Consider the following 25116-nt stretch of genomic DNA (forward strand, 5'->3'; position numbering starts at 1 on the left):
CTTGTTATTATTCGCTAAAATCTCCAGTGTAACACTATTTATACAGCATCTATGTCAACAGGTGGTTTAAGGTCTGCAGGAAGATGTGCATAGGTGATGTGTGAGCTATACTACTTTCTGTGCGAGACTTGAGCATCTGCAAATTTTGGTATCCTTGGGGGTCCCGAAGCCTGTCCCCCAGGGGATCTCAAGGGATGACTGCACAGTAAACAGTCAGGCTAAGGCACACTCCAGGCACACAGCACTGGGAAATAATACTGAGTGGTAGGAATAAACTATGGACAGTCCAGGAAGTCAACACAGACGCTTAACAAACAGGACATCTCTGTATAAAATGAATCCGGCAAATACTATAAGGGTTTGAATGGAAAGAAAAGAGTCTAAAAGCAGGGAAACTGAGGCTGCTTCAGTTATCTAAGTAGAAAAGTGACAGGACTCAAAATAGGGGTGACAGCCCTGTGAATAAGGAAGGAATGTATCTGAGGCCTCCTCTGAAAAAGAAATACCCGACTGTGGAGGGCAACATTCTACAAGTGCTCGGAACCCAAGACCTGAGAAAAGCGTATCTCCTTGGCATGTCTCCCAAGCGACAGATCTCCAAATGCCTCACTGGGCTACACCCGCATCCCTGAGGGACCTGAGCCTTCCAAGGGCACCAACAGATGGATGTGCAAAGTCAGCATAAATGACAGCGAGACCCTAGCCCCAGATTAACCACCCACCACAACTGGCTCTCCCTGTGGGCAGCCCGGGATCCACCCAGGACTTTACTCAGCCCCAGTAAAGGTCCAAGACCCAAGTCGTTTGTGCATTGTTTAGGTTCTTCAAAGGCTTGATGCAACCCTTCTGGCTCAAACCTAAAGCAGTGAAATTACTATAAAAGGGAAGTTGGCCATAAGGGTGTGGGGCAGATCTGGGCCCCAACGGGGGTTCCACCATCACTGGATGCATGACTTTGAATAATTTACTCAATTTCTCTTAGACTCTTTTCTAGCCAATCAAAGGGTGCCAGGTTGCTAACAATATTTTGCTTCTAAGGGGTGTTCTAAGGACTAAAGGAGAGATATATGCAAATAAAATATAACCAACCCAGGCACACACCAACCAATTAACAAGTATTAGCTCTTGTTTTATTAAAAACATGTACTAAATTATTACATATATCTTTGTAATCTGCTGGTTATTGATTATTCATACCCATGATATCCAGACTGAAACTTCCAATGAGCTTTGGCAGAACTGCCAGTAGAATGGAGGCCAACATACAAGCCAAGTAGTGGCCAGACCTGCTGCTTCATCACTAACGTGCCTCTCAAGTCAACATCCACCCACGCCCAAGGACGATCATCAGACCAAGAGCAAAACCAGCATGCACGGAACTCAGGCAAACAAGGCTGAGTCCAGCTTTACCTTATATGGCAACGTCTTAGCCTCACCCCGCTTATAATAAAGAATAACTCATCTGTCCACTTCTATCACTACATTTTTTTCTCAAATAAAATGTCACCTTCCTTATTTTATACATACATACTCACATGGAAATACAGACACAAAAAATACTGTATGCTCGGCACTTTGGGAAGCTGAGCACAAAACTGTGTTCTTGTGTTCTCTTGCTTTGTTATAAATGTAGTCATCATTTTTCAAATGCTATACCCTTTTCAAAAGTGGCCCTCTTGCATGGCTAGGGTCACTGAGATGAAAACAAAGATACACAGGCCAAATGAATTAAAATCTGGACTCACGCTATGCTTTACAAAGACCTTTCATTTACCCCCTCTGTTTTGTTCCTCCTAACAATGCTAACAGGGGCTTCTTCTTCACTAACTCTTGCCCAAGTTCACAGAAAAAAACTAGACAGAGCGGCCAGGTGTGGTGCCTCACACCTGCAATCCCAGCACTTTGGGAGGCCAAGGCAGGTGGATAACAAGGTCAGGAGTTCAAGATCAGCCTGGTCAATATTGTGAAACCCCATCTCTACTAAAAATAGAAAAATTAGCCAGGTGTGGTGGCGGGTGTCTGTGGTCCCAGCTACTTGGGAGGCTGAGGCAACAGAATAGCTTGAACCCAGGAGGTGGAGGTTGCAGTGAGTCGAAATCACGCCATTGCACTCCAGCCTAGGCGACAGAGCGAGACTCCATCTCAAAAAACAAAACAAAAACCTAGAAACAGCCTCAAGCCCCCAAGTGTTCAGAGCCCGATCTCACATGGAGTCTTTCCACTAGATTCTCTGATTCTCCAAAGCTTTTGCAAACAGATAAACCAGTAATTTACATTGCAGGCATGATGGAGATCATATGAAAATGACTCACATAAGTTTCAAGATTGGGACAAAATCTACAACTGTACCCCAAAAACATGCATTTCGTATCTCATTACAAAAGAAGAACAATTATTATAATCCAGTGATAAATGGTCCTGTGCCTAACACAGGTCATCTATATCCAACTACAGGAAGAAAGCTCTATTTTCCACAGGGTTGTTTCTAACATGCGTGTGATCCAAGTTCATGTTTAAGTGAAAATTTTTAAAATATGCAAGCACCCTATGAAGTCACTGCACAATGCTGAAATTTAAATTGTCCAAGTCACAGCAAGGGAGCTCCAGGGAGAGCGCTGACATTTACATCTTACGAGCCTCGAGTTCCCAGAAGTCCTATAGCTTTCCTTTATATGCGTCTGCACAAGACTCAAGCAATCTTTTATGAGTCAGACTATCTAAACGAATTGCTCTCCATGAAAGATGTATCTATAAAGCCATAAACGTACACAGACCACTTTAGGTTAAAAAGTAGAAAAGAAATGTTCTCAAGAATCTGGCTAATTTTATAAGAAAAACTGTATCAGTCAACATTTAGCTCTCAAAGCTCTAAATGTTCAAATGTACCATAAACCTATTACAATAAATATTGCCATAAAATAAAAACTAAGTATAATCAATTTACAATTCCGAGTCCATGGAGTTACCTTAACCACTGATTAATTCAGTTAAATCCTGGTAAATAAAATTTGCCTCGCAATTCCTTAGAATTCACTGCAATAGAAGCTAATTGGCATTGCTTAGTGTGACCATTAAACTTCTAACTCGAAATTTTAAAACTATAAACTTTATTCTGCAGCACGTCTCTCTTCCAAGACTCCAACTCAGCACTCTCAGCTGTAAGCCAAATCCTTGTCTATGATCATGATCTTATTCTTCAAATTGAAGGACCAATCCACACATGAAACATCGCGAAACTCAAAACCTGCCCTGCACCCAACAACGGCATCAAAGGAGAACTCTACAGCAGGAAAGAAATGATCAGGGAGAAAAACACTCCGCAATTTCAGGTGGAGGAAGGTTTACCCACAACTTGGTAATCATCGCTCCATGCTTTCAACTGATAAAGGCGAACTCCTAGAAAGTCATAAGAAACAAACAAACAAAAAAATCAGAAACTTTTTACCACATTCTCATGAACATTTTTTCAAGGTTTTACTTAGTTATAATATTACACAAGCATTCCACTATACCTTTTAAAAATCCAAGTACCATTCCACTAATGCCCCACTTGGAGAGGTGCCCACATCACAGTGAAGGAAGGAATCATGAAGTTAGGTTTCAGAACTCAAGTTCTGAGCTTGAGTTACACACACATATGCTTCTTGAGGACATGTAAAGATGGACCCAAATCCCACAAATGCTTTATTAGGATTATAAAGCTGCCGAGCTGGACATGGTGGCTCACACCTGTAATCTCAACACTCTGGGAGGCTGAGGCAGGAGGATCTCTTGAAACCAGGAGTTCAAGACCATCCTGGGTAACACAGCAAGACCCCATCTCTACAATTTTTTTTTTTTTACTTAGCTGGGCATGGTAGTGGGTGGCTGCAGTCCCAGCTGCTTGGGAGGCTAAGGCAGGAGAATGGTGTGAGCCCAGGAGTTTGAGGCTGCAGTGGGCTATGATCACACCACTGCACTCCAGCGTGGGTAACAGAGTAAGAACATGTCTCTAATAAAAGGAAAAGAAAGAAAGCTATCTACAAATCGAGTCCCAGATAAAGGCAGAAGATTAGCATCACTTTTTCAGAAACTGGGGAAACATCACTAATGTTGGATTTCGAGCCCTATCGAGTGCACATAACGTAGAGTCCGAAGCTGGGTCACCTCTCAGGGACGCGACCTGTATAGACCGGGCTGTGGGTACAAAGCCTGTGGTCAGGACTGCCCATGCAGGGAGATGATGAACAAGGAGACCCATGCTGGGGTCAGGAGGACAAGCACTGTCGGCCCAGGCTCCTCAATGCCTTCCCATGTCACAGTAGAACAGACAGGTCTGCTGAGACCAGCCACCCCATGCCTACCCTTTCTCTGAGAGATGAGGGGAGTAATTAGAATGAAGAGAAAGGCCATTTTCACTCAAACCCACGCTAGCCCACAGGAAGGGAGTTCGAGTCCCATCTCCATGTGCTAGCATTTAAACACAAGGGTATTTCATTTTTTGTTGTCTTTCTGGGCAATTTTCTGAACTTACTTCCAATCAACCCTTCTTTGAATTCATTCCGTGGGTCACAGTTTTAGTCTGCAATGTTTCTTTCTTGCTTCTGGTAGTTCCTTCCTTCTAAAACCTTTTCTTTAACAAGGTGCCCTTTTCAAAACCTCTCATTATGGTAATGAGAGGTGTTTCTCTTCCCCTATTCCCCGGGTCCTCTCTGATTCCTGGGGGCTGTTTTGTTGTTTCTTCATCTCATCCTGCCCTCTTTGATCAGAAGCTTTCCTGGGGTGTCTAGCCAACAATGGTCATGCATCAGACTTATATGAGACAACAGAAACCCTGGAGAGGCTGGTGTCCTGGGCAGAGGGGTCTGACTCAGAGCGTAGGCACTGGAGTAATTCCCCTTCTAAGAAGCTGCCTTCCACACTAGCAACAGGGGTTCTCCCCAGACAATTCGGTCCACTTTTTCAGAGATGAGGCAGAGGGATAAATATCTGGCTTCTAGTCCTTGGTTGTAGCCATGGCAGGGGTGGAAGAAGGACAGAATCCATGAAGTGATCTGACTATGGGTATCCCACGGAACCCTGTTATTTTCAGCCTCACATGGGACTCCCGCCCACCCGGCATTCAAAGTCTCTAAGGTGAGCCTCCCCAGCTGCAGCCCCCACACTAATTTGGTAGTCATGGAGCATTATCAGCTTCCAGGCTGCCAGAAACATTGTGAAATCCCTTCTCCATGCTGGTGGCCTTTAAGTTCTTTGTGTTGTTGGTATATGTACTTTTTATTTTCTCACTACCATTTTAATGGGGTCTCTGGAGGAAAAAGAGATAAATAAGAGTGCTTAATCCACCGAAACTCCTCCTAGCTCACAAGAGAACCGAGCCTTCTCTCCACGAGATGTCAGGTAGCAGCCTTTGACTTCTCAGGGGAAGACGTTTTTAACATTGACTTTGCTAAAGGAAAAAGGAGGCAACAGTAGACTTCAAATGATAAAAGGAAACACTTGCTCTTACTATTAAGAAAAAAGCATGACAGAGTTCTTTCCCTTGGAGATTTGTAAAGAAGAACCTACATTAATTTTTCATATAAGGTTCAAATTAGATTGTTCCTACAAACAAAAGGATAGATCACAAAATGATTCAACAGGATTGACAAGCTTCTAGTGCTACCTACTACTGGGGTTCAAACACATAGATAAAAGTGTTGCTGTCTTTAATAATGAATGTAACCCAGATGAAGATATAACTTGTGAAGAATGTCAGAAAAATTACACTTACACACACACACACCCCTTAGTACCTGTCATATAAAGATTTTGGGAGGACAAGTTTCATTTCAACCTTTCAAGACTCTTTCAGTTGTAAAAATACACTTGTATGATTAAGAAAAGAAATAGTATCATTTTGTTGTAAAGAATAGGAATTAGGCGGGGCGCAGTGGCTCATGTCTGTAATCCCAGCACTTTGGGAGGCTGAGGGGGGCGGATTACCTGAGGCCAGGAGTTCAAGATCATACTGGCCAACATGGTGAAACCCAGTCTCTACTAAAAATACAAAAATTATCTGGGCACGGTGGCAGGCACCTGTAGTCCCAGCTACCAGGAAGGCTGAGGCAGAATTGCTTGAACCTGGGAGGTTGCAGTGAGCCAAGATCGTGCCACTGTACTCCAGGCTAGGTGGCAGAGCAAGACTCCATCTCAAGAAAAAAAACAAAAAAAAATAGGATTTAACAAAGACATTATCTAAGAATTGCTGGAAGCAAACAACACAGCCCTATCAGTGATGACATTAGGGTGAAAGGAGAAAAACAAGTGGTATCAAACTCGTAATAATCCACATCATATGAATATTTAATATTTATGCCACAATCATTAAAACTGTAGACAGGATTTATGCACACCCTTAAAAAGGCCTTTGTTACCTAACATTCTTTCTATTCATCGCTTAGGGTTTTCTACAGGGTTGGAAATGAACACAGGAGAGTTGCCGTTGGCTGATATTAGCTCACTACAGAGTCATACGTGATTTTTAACGGCAACTACTTCATTAGGCAACTGTGAGAATGAAATGAGAAATTAAACATAAACTTCCTAACACTTTTTACTCAAGTGCAGTATCAGTCCTTGTAAAAAGTAAATATTCTAGGCCGGGCACGGTGGCTCAAGCCTGTAATCCCAGCACTTTGGGAGGCCGAGGCGGGCGGATCACGAGGTCAGGAGATCGAGACCATCCTGGCTAACACGGTGAAACCCCGTCTCTACTAAAAAATACAAAAAAACTAGCCGGGTGAGGTGGCAGGCGCCTGTAGTCCCAGCTATTCGGGAGGCTGAGGCAGGAGAATGGCATAAACCCGGGAGGCGGAGCTTGCAGTGAGCCGAGATCCGGCCACTGCACTCCAGCCTGGGCGACAGAGCGAGACTCCGTCTCAAAAAAAAAAAAAAAAAAAAAAAAAAGTAAATATTCTTTGATGATGCAATATTACCGAAGAATACTTACGATTCATTCAAATGTTTATTTAATACTGTTTGTTTTGAGAAGAACATATATAAAATATTTTAAACTGGTGTTTTCATTATAACCTAATGATTTCCTACAATCCAAAATTAACTTCTAAAGGCCACGCACAGTGGCTTATGCCTATAATCCCAGTACTAGGAGGTCAAGGTGGGAGGACTGCTTGAGCACAGGAGTTGGAGACCAGTCTGGGTAACATAGTGACGCCCTGTCTCTTATTTTAAAAAAATAAATAAATTAAATTAAAGAAAAGCAAAATTAACTTTTAGTAAACTTGTACATCAGGTCATGGATATAAAGTTATGGTCACCAGCATAAAATCACAGAGCAATATTAATTTGAAAAATTATGATTAGAGTAAAAATTCCTTCCAGAGTATGATGATCCTTAATAGCCTTCTAGTCTCTTATGTGCTCGCCCTAACTTGGATACTAATGCTAGTTTTGTCACCACGATCACATCTTAAACATCTGCAAACTGGTACCAAAATGAAGTATCTCTCACAGAAAATAATGTCCAGGGTAAACTGTCACAGGAATCCAATCCATTTTTAGCTTCAACTCCCTTTCCTCACATTCTTATAAAATCAATCACTTGTTATATGGCAGTAAAATGCAACCTCCCTGGTTCAACTTAGCAAAAAACACTCATAACACAGCAGGGTACGCTGTGCGTACAGAGCATCACGGCCGTTGCTGGCGGGTGTTTTTGATGAGGGCAGGATCGGTAGTGAAGAGATGGTGTGCAATATGAATGTTTACACGTGGTTATTTACCTGCTTAGTTTTTAATTTGCATGACACATCGTTCAGCAGTTTCTGTAGTCTAGATTCCTTCCACATCCAAACCAAACTTTTCTTCTTCATTTTATGCACAAGAGCACAAAGAAAGAAAAACAGTATCCTTGAGATCATTGTAAAACTTAGAATGCAAACCAGATTTCTCCACAGCTATGCTTCAGTCTGGCTGCCCTGCAACTTTCCGTTTCATCAGTGCAGTGACTCCAGCAACGCGCGCAAGTCACACTGCATAGAAGAGGAATTCACTCTCATGATTCTCCCTGTTTAAATAAGGCACCTGCCTGAGTATGTATGTATCTGCATTTGTTTGTTTGTTTGTTTGTTTTCTTTTTTGAGACAGAGTCTCGCTCTGTCGCCCAGGCTGGAGTGCAGTGGCACAATCTAGGCTCACTGCCTGCCAGGTTCTGCCTCCTAGGTTCAAGCAATTCTCCTGCCTCAGCCTCCGGAGTAGTTGGATTACAGGCGTGTACTACCGCGCCTGGCTAATTTTCGCATCTTTAGTAGAGATGGAGTTTCACCATCTTTGCCAGGCTGGTCTCGAACTCCTGACATCAGGTGATCCGACCATCTCGGCCTCCCAAAGGACTGGGATTATAGGTGTGAGCCACCACTCCCAGCTAGCAATGTTTTATTGAGGGAATTTGGGGGAATTGTGTGACACCTTTTACCAGCCCCTGGGAAGAATCTGTAGTGCTGACCACCGGGAGCAGTGGTAGGGCTGCCCCCAGCGGGGACACACAGAGGAGAGCTGTGCTTCCTCACCAGCATTTCATATGCTTGGTATTTTTGTCTTGGACATTGCAGTAGCTTCCTGCTGGCTTTAGCACACAGCAAGGACTTCCACTGCCACCCTGAGAGGGATAGCCACGGTAGGTCTGGAGCAGAATGAAGTGAAGAAGTGGCATATTTTGAAAAGATGGTTCTGGTCACATTATTATCTGCACCCAGGCAAGAGCAGAAGCAGGAAGCCCTGCAAGGGGGCCACTGCGGTTCCTCAGCCAAGAGCTTGGCAAGCATGCTGTTCAACGGCAGAGGTGACGAGACTGCGTCAGATTCGCCACTTCAATCATCTCACAGAAACAGAGTCAGGGGATGGGCACCTGAGGCTGGCAGCAGGGGTAGAAAATTTCAGCTTGAAAGGAGTAGACTTTAGAGACCCACGGCATCACACGGGGACCGTAGTTCATAATAACGCATTGTGTATTTCAAAGTTGCTAAGAGTCGATTTTTAACATTCTCAGCACACACAAAAAAAAGACACTAAGTTGCTAAGGTGATGGATATCTCAATCAGCATGATTTAATTTTTTTGCAATGTATGCACGGGTCAAAACATTGCATTGTACCCCATAAATAGATACAATTATTATCTGTCAATTTTGAAAATATTTATGTATTTATTTTGAGATGGAGTCTCACTCTGTCTGGAAAGCACTGGCGCAATCTCGGCTCACTGCAACCTCCGCCTCCCGGGTTCAAGTGATTCTCCTACCTCAGCCTCCCGAGCAACTGGGATTACAGGCACACACCACCATCTCCAGCCTCAGCTTCCCAAGTAGCTAGGACCACAGACGCGCCCCACCACATCCAGCTAATTTTTGTATTTTTAGTAGAGACCAGGTTTCACCATGTTGGCCAGGCTGGTCTCGAACTCCTGACCTCAGGTGATCTGCCCACCTCGGCCTCCCAAAGTGCTGGGATTACAAGTGTGAGCCACCGCGCCTGGTCAAAGTATTTGTTTTTTTTAAATATGAAGGTAAAGCTAATGGGATTTGCTGATGGGCTGCAAGAGAAGTATAACACAGAAATGTCCCTGAGGCTTTCTGGCCCAAGCACTTGAGGAATGGAGCAGGCCTTTACTGAGATGGGGCAGATTCAAGGGACGCAAATACCAAGGGAAAGCTCCACGCGCCCTCATAGTCGTTAAGATCATTAAGATGACTATGAGATACTGCATCACAGCTAGACTGCATAATAAAGAGACCCAAAAACATAAAACATGGTGTAAGCACAAAGTTTCTCTCTCTCTCTCTCTCTCTCTCTCCTCTCTCTCTCTCTCTCTCTCTCTCTCTCTCTCTCTCATCCAGGGCAGCTGATACAGGGTGATACAGAGCTCTGCTTCCCAAGATGTGTTAGGAGTCCTGGGTCCTTCAATCCTGTCACTCTGTTCTAAGGGAGGGCAGGGAAACAGATGGTTCACACATCCCAGCCCACGGAAAGAGGGAAAGAACATAAGTAAAGATGAACAATTTCCATCTCATCAGTTACATGTATATCACAGAGATCATTTCCTCGCCGGGCATGGCCACATCTTCATAGTACAATAGGAGGTATGTCCCAAAGGGAGTTCTCTGGAGCAGTGAGCTAGGACAGAGCCCAGCTGGAGGTACTGAACCCACATTTATTCAGGTTCCCCATGAAATGCATACTGCCCCACTGCTAGGGCGGGGGAAGGTACTGTAATTACTGTTTATCCCCTAATATCATGGCTGTTTTCTATGCTTACAAGAAAGGAAACCCACAAAATGGAAAGATGCTTCCAATAAAAAGCATGCCCACTCACCCAGAGGCATCTCTATGGGGTAAGAGGATGGGATGTAAACCCTTGGTCCATGTAGATTTTGCTTTCCTCCGGTGAAACCTCATCCTAAACCTGTAACATACGATGTAGAATTTGTCTCTGACCCTAGCATGTAACAGTAAGACTGGACAGAACCCACTTTGCATTGTCCAAGTATCTAGACTCTATCTGGACAGCCATGTGCCCAGCTAATTCTCTTTCCAAGTAATAAAAATATTCAAGAAGGAAGGAATAATCAATCTTGTCAAAGGCTGCTGATAGGACAAGTGAGGTGAAATCTGACATTAGATGCTTAATTTTTGTAACACAGTTACTCTAAAATTAATTCGGATGGTTAATTTTTGTAACATTGTTACTCTAAAATTAATTCCTAGGTGCAGAACAGCAAAGGACTTCCTAGTTATCAGCAAACTGCTCTCCAAAGTCATTCTCACAACTTCATCATCCCCAATGTTCTCCGTCCTTGGGAGTATTTTATATAATCAGACTTCTTAAATTTTCACTAATCTGAAGCATATGAAACTGCCTTTTTCCTTTGCTTTTTTGTTTTACAGATCGTCGTGCTGTTTAGTATCATTACACTATGACAACTCAGGCTTCCCCTCTGGGAACTGCCCATTCACATCCCCTGTATATATTTCTCTACAGACTCTTTTTAAAATATACTTGTTAATGGTTTATGTATCAAGAGAAACTGTTTGTTAGCCCACATATCTGTGCTTCATGGTTCAGAAACACAGGTCAGTGACAAACTTCTAGGTAATTCAACCCAAATAAATTCCTTATATTCCAAAATCACATTGCATCCTGAAAGATGCCAGCCTTTCTCATCTCTTCAAAATCTTTCATAGAATTATAATTCTTGTAAAAGTCTGTATCTGCCTTTTTCCTTGGTTCAGCCACAGCAAACTGAGACAGAGCTGCAACCCCCAGAGATACGACGAATGCTCCAACAACATGTTTGTGTTCCTGTGTCTACAATATTCGTCTGGCTGCCCACTCCAGGAGACTGGGACCACCTACGCCCACTGTGTCCAAAACCACACACCCAACACCTCCAACAACTGGCCAACAAATAGTAGGTTACACCTCCAACAACTAATAGGCCACAGATGAACTTGAGTCACAAGAAGGAAAGGCTGGCAGATTTAGACAGCTTTAGAAATTGTATCTGTTTCACTAATCTTTTGATGACATACAACTTGCTGAATTCAGACTAAGAGCCACCGTGACCATAAATATTCACTGCACAGACCTTTCATTGAAATACGATTTAACTCAGCAGCATGCCACGGCATTCACAAACGTACTGCCATTTCTTTTTCTTTTTTTTGTATTTGCATAGTGTGTAACTGCTTACATAAGTGAATTATCACTTGCAATGTTTGTTTCAGCATGTGTAACCTAGAAAGCCAGGTATCAGTCCGTTTAAGTGTTTTGTCACTTAGTATCTTGTGTGATAAAGACACACATTTAATATTTTTCTGGAGTTCTCTGCTGTATGATTAGCCCATTAGGTAACACCAATACTGTTCATGTCAGACAAGGGAAACACCCAGAGATGAAAGAAAATCCAGGTACTACACAACAGGGCTTTAATCCCAAAGGACCTAACGCTTTCTCTGAAGTTCCCAAGAAGATCTTAGTGCTAGAAACAACCAGAATTTGCTAAAGAAACGCCACAGAGATGGAAACCATTTATGACTTTCTCGAAACGCACAACCCACACTACTCTGCAAGGAATCTTTAAGAGTCTACGAGATAAATAACCTCTAAAACTATCAGATGAAATTTAACACCTTATCACTGTTCACTGGCTAAAGATTTTTATCCAATAAAGTATGGAATCTCTCATTCTTTCACATTTTCTGCAATCCTTCTCTAGCTGCCAATAGCTCACTTTCATAGATGTTACTGCTCCTGCTTTTAAACATTTTCCTGCTTTTAAAGAATCCCCTTCCAAAGAGTCAGCCACTTTTCTTCCATTCTCCACTAAAAAGAAGAAAAAAAAAATTCTTACAGTTCTTTTTATTAGTTCACTCTGCAGAGAAACTGTCAAGACTGAATTGACATATCACACAGGTCCAAGGCTCTAAGTTCAATGGAATAAGACAGTCGCTTGTTAAAGATTTTCTTCTCCTAGGTCTCACTCTATTTTTCATACTTGACTTACTTCTTCCTGTAAAGTTACTTCCTTTCCTGAAGCAAAAGAACTTCCATTCACATTTTTCCCAATATTCCCGTCAGGTCTACGAGAAAGAGACAAACTTGCAGCAAGTTTACATTAACATGCCCTTTGGTATCTGACATTAACATGCCCTTAGGTATCTGATGAAATGAGTCGGCCTCTCCTTCAACAGGATTTAGGTTGCTGTCTGTGATGGTTACTTTTATGTCAATTTGCCTGGGCCACAGTGCCCAGATACGTGGTTGAACCCTACTCTGGATTTTTCTGGGAGGGTGATTTTGGGTGAGATTAACATCTTAATTGCTGGGCTTTGAGTAAAGCAGGCCGCCCTCCCTGGTGTGGGTGGGCCCCGTTCAGTTGAAGGCCTGGCTAGAACAAAAGACTGACCTCCCCTGAGCAACAGGGAATCCTCCAGCAGGCAACCAGATTCCATCCCAGCAGCGGCTCTTCCTGGGTCTAAAGCAGACGGCCTTGGACTGGAACTGCAACTCTTCCCTGAGTGCCCTGCCTGCCACCCTGCCCAGTCAAAGCTCAGACTCACCACACCTCCACAGTCATGACAGTATCTATATATACACACATTATATTGGTTCCATTTCTTTGGAGACTCCTAACACACTGCCTTACCGTTACTATTCTAAAGGTTCAGCAGGCAAAAAGAACAAAAACACTCCTAGAAAAGGGAAAACAGCAATGAATCAGTCATCAGACAGCTCTTGTAGGCTGTGCCTTGGAGGGTGCACAGAAGGAATACTGAGATAGCCTTGCACTCACTGAGAAAGCTGCAAAACACAGGAAATGGCAAGATCCAGATGGCACTACCTGGGTTGGAGTCCCAGCTACATCCACATTGGCTGTGTGACATCAGAAAAGCCGTCTAACCTCTCCAGGTGCGTTTCCTCACTTGTAAAACAAGCCTACTAGCTGGACCACCTGGTAGGTCCTCCTGAACACTAAGTAAAATAACCATGCACAAGAAGGTTCTCAGCACAGGGCTGGGCAGGGGCTCAGAGCTAAATAAAGGAAGAGGAGGAGAGCGAAAAGGAGGGGGAGGAGGAGTGGGAGCGGGAGGAGAAGCCAGAGGAGGATGAGGAGGCCATGGCCCCAACCACTCTGATGAGCTACTGCAGAGAAACAAGGCGATTTTAAAAACTACTTGGAGAGATTTTCATTAATGTTACATTTTAAAATTTTGAAACAAAAGCCAAACAATGATCAAAGTCATATAATTGTTTCAAATAGGAAGAGAAAACTGAATTCAGTGTTAAATTATAAATTTGTTATAATTTTTTGCTTCACGACGACACACACACTCAGCACACACACGGGTGTGACCTGGGTGAAAATGTGGCCTCAACACCTGTACATCTGAGGATGGTATCTGCAATGTGTCTGCCTCCCATGCCCTCCCTGTTATCAGCACCCCCACCACCTCCACAATGGGAGCACCACGGGCTGATTCATATTCTCAACCCAGGGGGCTCTCACTTTTGCCCAAAGATGGAATCCACCCTCAGTGGGGTTTGCAGGTGAGGCCTGGAGGTGGCCGTGCTGCTGCTGGCTGCTCGCCCGGCACCCAGAGGCCTTCACTCACAATCAACTGCAGCTTGCCCTTCGCCAATGAGTGCCAGATTTCTGCATCAGAAAATAATTGGAATTCCAGGCAACTGGAGAGATCCTGTCTCTCGGGATTCCCCTAATAGCCATCCTCTGCGAGGTATGTCCAGGGAGCAGAAAAAAGGTCAACACACTCTGCACTTCCAGTTTCTTCTCAGAGTCTCACTCCAAACCCTGACCATGATGTCCCCACTCACTGTCCCGAGCACTCCCCAGAGAGACTGAGACCTCCACCCTGTGCACGTGATCTAGTCCAACTGATGCTCAGACTCTCCATCCTGGGTCACCACATGTGAACTGCTGGAATGTCACTTACCCGAAAGCCCAACAGCCAGGCCAGTTCCCTGGCTCCGGACAGGCCTGTTCCTGAAGTCTCAGTCTGACCAGTTATCGCCTCCTCTAAAGCAAAGGTTCTTAACTTGTCAACAGGTCTGGGATAGGATTCCCAGGGTTCACGAGCCCATACAATGAAGTACAAGGCTGTGAAGTGTGTGTGTGAGTGTATACATATGGCGTATGTGTGTCTATGTGTGTATGTGTATGTATGTGTATGTATGTACGTGTATATGTGCATGTGTATACACGTATTTGCATGTGTGTGCATATGCTCGTATGTATATGTGTACGTGTGTGTGTCTATGTATGTGTATATATATGTCTGTGTGTGTGCGTGTGTGTGTGTGTTTGTGTATGTGTGTATATGTGTGTCTGTGTGTGTGGGTCTAACACCTCTTCCAAGAAGTTTCATTGGATTCATCAGATTCTCAGAGAACTCCATGACCCCCGGAAAGATTACGAACAACTACTGCATAGAAAATATTATTACATTAAAATGTAGCTCTGGGCTGGTCGTGGTGGCTCATGCCTATCATCCCAGCACTTTGGGAGGCCGAGGCAGGTGGATCACCTGAGGTCGGGAATTCGAGAGCAGCCTCGCCAACATGGTGAAACCCCGTCTCTACTACAAAATACAAAAATTAGCCCAAATCAACAGAATATACATTCTTCTCAGTGCCACATGGCACTTATTCTAAAACCATAAAAACCCTAGAAGAAAACCTAGGCAATACCATTCAAGACATAGGCATGGGCAAGGACTTCATGACAAAGTGAAGCCAAAAGCAATTGCAACGAAAGCCTAAATTAACAGGTTCTAATTAAACTAACTAGCTTCTGCACAGCAAAATAAACTATCATTAAGAGTAAAGTGGCAACCTACAAAATGGGAGAAAATTTTTGCAATCTACCCATCTGACAAAGGGCTTATATCCAGAATTTAAAAGGCACTTAAACATATTTACAAGAAAAAAACAAACAACCCCATCAAAAAGTGGGCAAAGGATATGAACAGACACTTCTCAAAAGAAGACATTTACGTGACCAACAAACATATGAAAAAAAGCTCAACATCACTAATCATCAGAGAAATGCAAATCAAAACCATAATGAAATACCATCTCATGCCAGTCAGAATGGTGAATATTAAAAAGTCAGGAAACAATAGATGCTGGCGAGGCTGTGAAGAAGCAGGAATGCTTTCACACTGTTGGTGGGAGTGTAAATTAGTTCAACCACTGTGGAATACAGTATGGCGATTCCTCAAAGATCTAGAACCAGAAATACCTTTGTATGTGTCTTTATAGGATAATGAGTTATATTCCTTTGGGTGTGTGTATATATATATACACACACACACACACACACACAAACACACAAACACACACACAGTTTGGGTATATTTATTTTGGGTATATATAAATATATACCCAAAGGAATATAAATCATTCTACTATAAAGGCAAATGCACACAAATGTTTATTGCAGCAGTATTTACTATAGCAAAGACACGGAACCAACCCAAATACCCATCAATGGTAGACCGAATAAGGAAAATGTGGCACATATACAACATGCAGCCATAAAAAGGAATGAATACTATGCAGCCATAAAAAGGAATGAGATCACGTCCTTTGCGAGGACATGGATGAAGCTGGAAGTCATGATCCTCAGAAAACTAACACAGAAACAGAAAACCAAACACCGCGTGTTCTCACGCGTAAGTGGGAGTTGAACGTTGATAACACATGGACACAGAGAGGGGAACGTCACACACCAGGGCCTGCTGGGGGCTTGGGGGTGGTGGGGGGATGGGAAGAAACTTAGAGGACAGGTCAATAGGTGCAGCAAACCACCATGGCACACGTAACCTAAGTAACAAACCTGCACGTTCTGCACATGTATCCAGCTTTTGTTTTAAAGAAATAAAGAAAAAATAAAGACTAGAGACTAAGCAGGCTACACTCACACTGAGTAACAAATATCCTAGGGAGTACCTGCCACAGATGGATGACAGACTCCCACTCTCACTTCATGATGTTGAGTGGTTGACTCCAACATTCAAGGTAGTCTTTTGACAACATTCCTGGTCAACCCTGAGGCTTCTCATTCAGCGTGCCTGCATTTCGCACTGCCCTCTTCACACAGCTTTTAAAACACCCTCCTCAACCCCTGCCCACCCAGCCCGGGAATTCCGTCCCATGTGGCATGTGGTGCATGTCACACTTCACAGTATCTGCCCAGCTGTTCCCTACCGCTTCTGACAGCCCACTGCATTCTGTGAGAATGGAAAGGCATTACTCTCGTTCAAACTTTCTCCTCCAGGCCCAGCATCGTCTCTGGCACTGAGCAGAAATCTAATAAACAACTGGCAAATACACAAATGTATTTTTAAGAATCTTTTATACTTAGTGAGACAGAGCACTGGATTAAAGGTTAAACGACTTTCTGGACTATTTCTGTCGTTAGCTGCCAACTCCAAGAGAGCTGCTTAGACTCTTTGGAATTTAGCATTATACAGTTAGAAAGGTGATAAATTGCTTCCAGTGAAAAGACACAGGCTGTTTTCCTTTGCGTCGCACAAAAGTCCAGATATTGGAGAGAAAATAAGGATCATTAAGACACAGTGCTTATGTTCAAGACGTTTCATAAGGAAGACAGGCATGTAAGCGGGTAATTCAGAGAGGGAAGGAGTCAGCCCCAGATACTGTGGGAGCCCTGGGGCCGGGGCCAGGACACTTCCCGACGGAGGCAGCTGAGAACTGTGCCTTCAACGACCAGAAGTTCCTTCCCTGAAAGTCTCGGGGAAGGGAATAGTCAGCATAAAGAACGTCATGTGCAAATCAGCGTGAGGCAGTTATTACTGTATGTCATGTGCAAATCAGCGTGAGACAGTTATTAGTGTCTTTATGTCATGTGCAAATCAGCGTGAGGCACTAGTAACTAGCAAGACACTATGGACTAGTTACCAGCCCCTCCACAGGGTTCGTTCTGAAAGGAGAGATGCCACAGAAAGGCCGATGGGTCAAGCGGCTCTTCCAGTCATCAAGTGAGGAATGAAGGAAGCCTGAACTCATGAGTGTGGAGGAAACCCGGCAGAGACTGGAACAAAGTCCAGGCACAGAGGCCCGCAGGCCTGAAGGAGCCTGGGCTGTATCTATACACTCGGTCATCAGCAGTTAGTGGCACGCTTTCCACTGAAACAGCGGGGGCAGGACCCCGGGACAGGTGAAGTCCTGGAACACCAGCCAGGGGAGTCTCCACTGCCTCCACAGGACAAACCAGAGATTGCAAAGAGAGGGGAGGAGCTGTCGCTTCCAAGTTGGGCCATTTACTGTTCTGAGATGCAGAAACTGGTATTTGTTGACATGGGCTCCCCAGAAGTCACCTAGTATGACAGCCATGCCTCTCTACAGACGCCCGGAGTCCCCATCCTGGCCTTTCCTGGGGCTGCTGAAAGAGAAGGGAGAACTGCATGGTTCTAGACTATCAAACGGGACAAAACCACTGGTTTAGAATTTTTTTAAAAATCGTTCTGGGCTGGGAGACCTCAGGAGTTAACCTAGCATAGCTATGCAGACTAGAACCTCCACTGACCCCAGGGGACAGGGGAGGTGCAGACTGGGGGAAGCACAGAGACTGTCATAAGCCTCAATACGGTCCCAGTCATAGGTCCACAATTCCAACCAGATAACAACAGAAAACTACCAGAAAACAACACAAATCCTCTGGCCAGGTAATAACATGACCCCTACCTTGATAACTTGCTTTCATTTCTCCACTTGCGGTAAATGCTGTCTTAATTCCAACCTAAATCTTCGTGCCTGTGTCCTCAGTTTCCCTCTCTTTTTCCCAAAGTCCCTGTACAACCTACAACCAGAGAGTTACTCATTTGCTAAGAAGACAAGGCACCCTCCCTCTTCTCCGATGAAGTTGAAATATTTCAGCAACAAACTCAGTTCTGATAGTCTGAATCCATCTTCACAATGTTACTATTACCCCAGTCATAGTATTTGCTTCAACAGCAATGCTGTGCGGATTAACATTAACTAGTTAGTCACAAAGAGAATAAATGTCACCCCACATGCTGAGGAGCAGAGTGGGAGCTCACAGCTCCAAATGGGGCTGTGACATTGACCCCTGACCCTTGGCATAACCCAGGCGAAGTTCCTAAACACAACAAGCCAGGGTTTCCATGACTATTCTGTAAGTAGAGATGCATGTCTGGGCAATTAACTGGTTTGATTCTTGTTTTTATGAGAAGGAAGGTCTAGTAAAAGTGATTGATTACAAGGAGCATTCCAAAATGCAAGAATCATGATTCAACATCATAAATCAGGTTGTTATTAAAGGAAAACCGTTGAGGAAGAACAAAAATTTATGACAGGCCTTTCCCTCCTCAGTTTAGGTGGAGCTGAGGAGTCCCCGTGCCTAAAACGCAAGCTGCATTTGGTTCATAAGCACCAGTAGGAATGAAAAGAGGTTACAACTTAAATATCTGACTCCCTCACTCTCTCTCTCTTTTTCTTTCTTATCAATAACAGAACAGGAAAATTAGAATAAGTAAAGTTCCTAAGGTTTTGTCTTCTATGATTCTTCAAACAAACAAATCAAAAACACTATCATAGTATATCATAAAACATTTTAAAACTTTGCAAAAGGGTTACAATATGTTAAAAAAAAATGCTGCACCTGTAGCTGTCAATAAGTCATTCTGAGTGCTGACTGTAAGGTCTGCCTGCTTTATTTCATAAACAGAATACATTTGGATTATTGCATGTGGCAGTTCTTGAAAAAGTCAGTTGTAAACAGACCCTGAACAAATTCCCTGAATTTTTCTTCTATCAATTACATGAGATCAAATTATGTTTGTGAAAATGAAGCTTTACTACTAACGATTATTTTTAAGCAATGAAATGCAGCAGATATTAACGTATGGTTTTCTTCCTGTGAACACTAAGCCTGTATTAGATGAAATTTATAGTTGTTTAACAAAACAAAAACTATTATGTCAGCCTTAGAAGCAGTAATTCATCAGTTTATGTAGAGCAAACAATTCATGCCAGATGAGTACAGAGAAGTAAATTTCCTACTTACTTTGCAACCATTATTCTTTCCACCACGGAAAGATGGGGTAATCTGAGATTTAAAAGAGAGAGAGAGACAGAGAAAAAGAGAAAGAGAAAGGGTGGTGTAATAAAATAGGGCCTTATTTAGACACTTAATCTAACCACAACCTAGAATTCACTTACCCAATAATCATAAGCTCTTAGTGATTTTTGTCAGTATATCCAGTATTTCAATAACCCCAACATAATAAACTACTGAGATTTAAAACCAGTCCGAAATACCCCTCTCAATAACCACTCCTCATCAAAATTCTTATTTCTTTACAATATTTTCTGCAGGAAGAAAAAGGGAGAAGCAATATTTCATTGCCATTTTAGAATGATTTTGTAAGCAGGGATATAAACATAGTCACACATATTTATGCTGGTTAGGAACTTATATTGCTTGACCACATAAAAAGTTAGGTTACATGGGAGTGGAGAAAATCAAAAATTGTTTCATTTTTCTTTTCCCTCATTTCCCTTCCTGTATGTCACTACGGATCCTGCGAGGCCTGAGAGAAGATGCCGGCCGAAAGGCAGGAGCCCACGATTAATGAACTATTCTCTGTATGGGCGAGGTGGGCCATGGAGACGGTACTTCAGCACGGGGAGCCGCGAAGCAGAATGAACCCGAGCAAATCACTCGCTGACATGGTTTGGTGTTGTCCCCACCCAAATCTCATCTTCAACTGCAGCTCCCACAATTCCCTTGTGTCTTGGGAGGGGCCCAGTGGGAGGTAACTGAATCACGGGGGTGGGTCTTTCCCATGCTGTTCTTATGATAGGGATTAAGTCTCACCAGATCTGATGGTTTCATAAAGGGGAGTTCCCCTGCACACGCTCTCTTGCCTGTCACCGTGTAAGACATACCTTTGTTCCCCTTTGTCTTCCGCCATGATTGTGAGGCCTCCCCCAGCCATGTGGAACTGTGAGTCCATTAAACCTTTTTATTTTTTTTTTAATAAATTAGCCAGTCTTGTGTATTTCTTCATAGCAGAGTGAAAATGGACTAATACACGTACTAAGGGGCTTGGTTTTCTCATTATGGTTACAAGGAGTCCCTAACTTAACAAACGGGTTATGTTCCAAGGGATCTTTAACAAATCAGTGTCAGAACTCCCAAAGTCATCCGAGTAACAGCGATAGCTCAGTGAGGGATGGTTGGCCAGGCCCTTAGACTTTACAGATATGAAATATACTGAATATGATTTAACTATGCCTAAATAGCCTATCGATGCCGTCCATCAGAGACAGAAATTCTAACCCCAAAGATTCATGTCAAAAACAAATTCAGGAAAGGAAAAGGAAATCTCTTGTCTGCACAGAGAAGAGGGACAAACACCACCGGGTACTACTAAATCTACATTTGGGAATAAGGTCCCACCCTGTGCCTAAAGGAGCAGCTCTCTATGTCAGTCACCTCCTAATTATGTGAGAAGAAATAGGTCACTTGCACCCCCAGGAGGAGAGGCTCCAGAAAAAGCACGGCAGGAGACCAACAGAGTTACCTTCCTCCCTTTTCTTTTCAGGAGTGACAACAGGAGCATCAGCTCCTAGCTCAGAGTCCCTCTCCTTCTACAGAAAGAGTGCCTGTGTTCATTAGTAAAGTATTAAACTGGAAGTTCATTTAGCAAAACTGTGAAAAAAAACTGCATTGCAAAAATTTCTACCCATGCTACTTACTCAGGTAATTACTGCATCTCGAAAATACACCTTCAAGAATCAACCTACAATGAGAGAGGCAACGTCACCTGCAATCGTCTTCTCTCCACGTGCAAAGTACTTGGCATGATGATTAAATGACAGGCTATCAGCACTGAAGCCAGTGTGCTATATTCTACAAATGGTATTTAGGTTCTTTTATGGCAGCTATTTCCATACATAAACAGTAACTCAGCAGTGTCTCCCCAAGTTCCTGCATCCTGTTATTAATTAAGTACCTGTGGGTCCTCCATTATATTATAAACTCCTGTGAGAAACAGGGATATTTTATTGGGCCCACCTCCAGCCCCCTAGCAAGGTGTTCAATAAGCATTGAACAAGGAAATAAATATTCCCAAGGTGCACCATTATGGTAGGCATGATGCAAGGAAACAGGAAAATTGATTCCTATCTAGTCAGGAAGGAAGATCATGCAGACAGAATGAAATCAACAGGAAAACCAGATACCTAACTGGCAGTCTGGGGCAGCCTTATCAATACTGCACCATTCACTGAGCAAAGGTCCACCCTTTCAGAAGACTCCAATTTTCTATAAGAATGCAGGAGAGGCAATGTGATAAAAGTAGACGTGGCACTGGATTGGACAGGTTATGTTCCAATTTCTGCACGTTTTGTGACTCCACTGAAATCACTCAACCTTTCCAAATCCCTCCTTCCTTATTCAGAACACAGCAGGAACAGTGTGGGGAAGTGAAACAAAACCATCGCTACGGGTTGCCCCAATTACTGGAACATGATTCAAAGCAGAGTTTGAAAGAAATTAGCCTTCAGTGTTACACATATTTGATATAGCTCATTTATTTACTAAACTCTAAGTATTTCGGATCGACTTAAAATGGACTCATTTTCCAACTGACTTAGAAAGGCAGCCTATCATTAAGCCATACCTGTACCTTAATGTTGCAAAGATTCAATTTATGTTCATAGGGGTCAAAAAGGAAGCCATTAACCATGCCCCAGTCAATGACAAGTGCGTGGAGTCAGTCTTCAGTTAGAGGCACACACAGGGTGCTCTCCGGCAGGCTTCAGTGAACTGCGCGTGGCTTTCGGGCCAAATCCCACCACCCACTTGCCTGTGTTTGCAAGGCTCAGAAGCCAAGAGTGTTTTTCACATTTTTAAATGGTTGGAAAAGTCAATATTTCATGACATATGAAAATTATATATGAAATTCAAATTTTTGTGTCCGTAAATAAAGTTTATTGGATCACAGCCACGTCATTCATTTATGTATTGCTCACGGCTGCTCTCGTGCCACAACAGTGAACTGAGTAGCAGCAACAGGAACCAGATGGCCCACAAAGCCCAAAATATTTACTCTCTGGCCTTTTACAGAAAAAGTTCACTAACCCCCGCTGTAGAGTTTCCAGAAGAAGCAGGTATTATAAGAGTAGGATGTGATTTATCAGATCATATCTATAATTCATCAAATCAAGGATGCTTTAAAAGAATTAATAATCATCATCTACAAATATAATATATGCCATAAATAGCAACAGGAGAAAAAAAAAGTGATACAGAATATGAAGCCAAGAAAAGGAAAAAAAAAAAAGGAAGAAAAGAGAAAATGATATGACAAATGACAAAGAAGAGAGAAAACATTGTCCCTGCTCCAGGATGTTCTGTGCAATGCTAGCAATTTCTAGATTATCAATAAGTGTGTTACTACACTGGCTGAAATTAAAAATGCAAGTCATTTATGTTGGGCATGGGGAGAGAGGGAACAGCTAAAATTGCCAAGCCACCATCCTCATGCCAAAGCATCCCTGATAACCATGGGTAGTAAATAGGGCATACCTTAGGGCAAAATTTCCTTTAAGCCTCACTATTTATACAAAAATATTCATGCTAACAGCACTTAGAAAAATATAAAATTTAAAAGATACCATTTACATAAGCTTCAAAAAACACACAATATATAAGAATAAATCTTATACAAGGTAGAAAATTATCACATAGAAAACTACAATCCTTTATAAAAATACATAAAATGTAAACAAAGGAAATACATACCATGTTCATGGATTAGAGAACTCAGTATTATAAAGACGTACATTTTCCTTAAAATGATCTAGTCAACCCCATTCCAGTCCAAATCCCAACATAATTGCTTTGCAGAACTAGATAACCTAATTCTCAAAATTACATGGAAGTAAAGTGTTCCAAGGAGAGCCAAAACACTCTTAAAGAACACCAACAAACTAGGAACCCTGCCATACAGATGACAAAAGCAGTCATACATAAACAACTTTAAAGTATTGATAAAGAGAATAGACAAAGTAATGAAATGAAATAGAGAAGTCAAATAAATAGACAAACCTGATTAATGGTTAGAACTGGCTCCACACATCAGTGGGGAGAGAACAGACTTTCTGAGCAATGGTTCTGGGACAACTGGTTTATCCATATGGAGAAAAAAGAAATTAGTCTTCTGCCACACGCTCTACCTGAAAATCAATTCCAGTTGAACTAAGGACTTACATGTGAAAGGCAAAACTACAAAGCTGTTGGAGAACAGGAATGGAGAATACGTTTTTGCTATCCATGTGGAAGAGGAAAAGATTTCTTACTAGAGACACAGAAAGCATAAAAGATCAATAAAATCAGCTTAGTAAAATTAAGAATTTCCATTCACTAAAAAGTCATTAAAAAGAAAAGAAAACTACAAGCCACAAACTATTAAAAGCAAGAATTTCTGCTATAATATCATATATCTGTTCCTGAAAAGTATCCCATTTTGCAAATGTGAGTGCTTAACATGAGAGAGCTTATGAAAACTAAGGTTTAGGGAAGAATTCTCAAAGTCACATAACTTACAAAAATAGTAACAATCCTAACATCCTCACCATAACATGAGCACATAAGCCAGGCACAGCGGCTCTTGCCTATAGTGCCTGAGACTCAGGAGGCTGAAGCAAAAGGACTCCTTCAGTCCAGGAGTTTGAGACCAGCCTGGGCAACAGAGCAAGACTCCATCTCTATAAAAACATTTTTTTAAATTAGCCAGGCCTGGTGGTACACGCCTATAGTCCCAGCTTCTTGAGAGGCTGAGGCCATAGGCTCATTTTGAGCCCAGGAAGTAGAGGCTGCGATGAGCTACGACTGCACCACTGCACTCTCCAGGGCGATGGAGAGAGACTCCATCTCAAAAAACAAACAACAACAAAAATTTAGCACCTATTAAAAGGCATGTTACATACCTAATAAATACTACAATAAATTTAGACCTTTTCCTTAAAAAAAATTCAAAGGTGGAGGTCACTTGATGGAGAGAAATATAAGGAAGGGTTGAAAATGCTACATTAATGGGGACAAGGACAAATGTCCAAGGATGGAGGAGACCGGGACATAAAACTTCCAAGAAAAAGCACGTGGCCCAAGGTCACCAACAGAAAGAATGTGAGGTGAATGGCAATGTGATAGTCCTGGCTCCCCTGCAGCTCACTCATTTCAGCCGTGCTAAGGTAGCTGGTGATCAGCGGCTCTTACTTGATGTAAAACATTAATATGCTGGGGGAGCTACCGGGAAACTGGGCTCACTTTTACATTATGCAGACATGAATGCTCTACTTACCAGTTACTCACGAACTCTCTCACACTACAGAAGCCTGCACTGTAAACAATCAACTGATTCTACAGCACGTAACTAATGCAGGATCAATAAAGAACTACAGATCAGTAGAAAGAAGAAAAATGAGCAAAGATACTTAAGCACTTCCCAGAAATGAATATCCAAATGGCTAGAAAACATGTGAAAGGATCCTCAAGTTCAATGGA

At 42.7% G+C, this 25116-nt stretch overlaps 1 protein-coding gene across 3 annotated transcripts in view; it reads right to left on the bottom strand.

Moving 5' to 3' along the window:
- The window catches only part of SFMBT2 (Scm like with four mbt domains 2), a 251505-nt gene that overhangs the window by 128538 nt on the left and 97851 nt on the right, over positions 1-25116 (bottom strand). The window lies entirely within an intron of this gene.

The sequence above is a fragment of the Macaca thibetana genome, chromosome 9, assembly GCF_024542745.1.
Source record: "Macaca thibetana thibetana isolate TM-01 chromosome 9, ASM2454274v1, whole genome shotgun sequence".
Lineage (NCBI taxonomy): Eukaryota > Metazoa > Chordata > Mammalia > Primates > Cercopithecidae > Macaca > Macaca thibetana.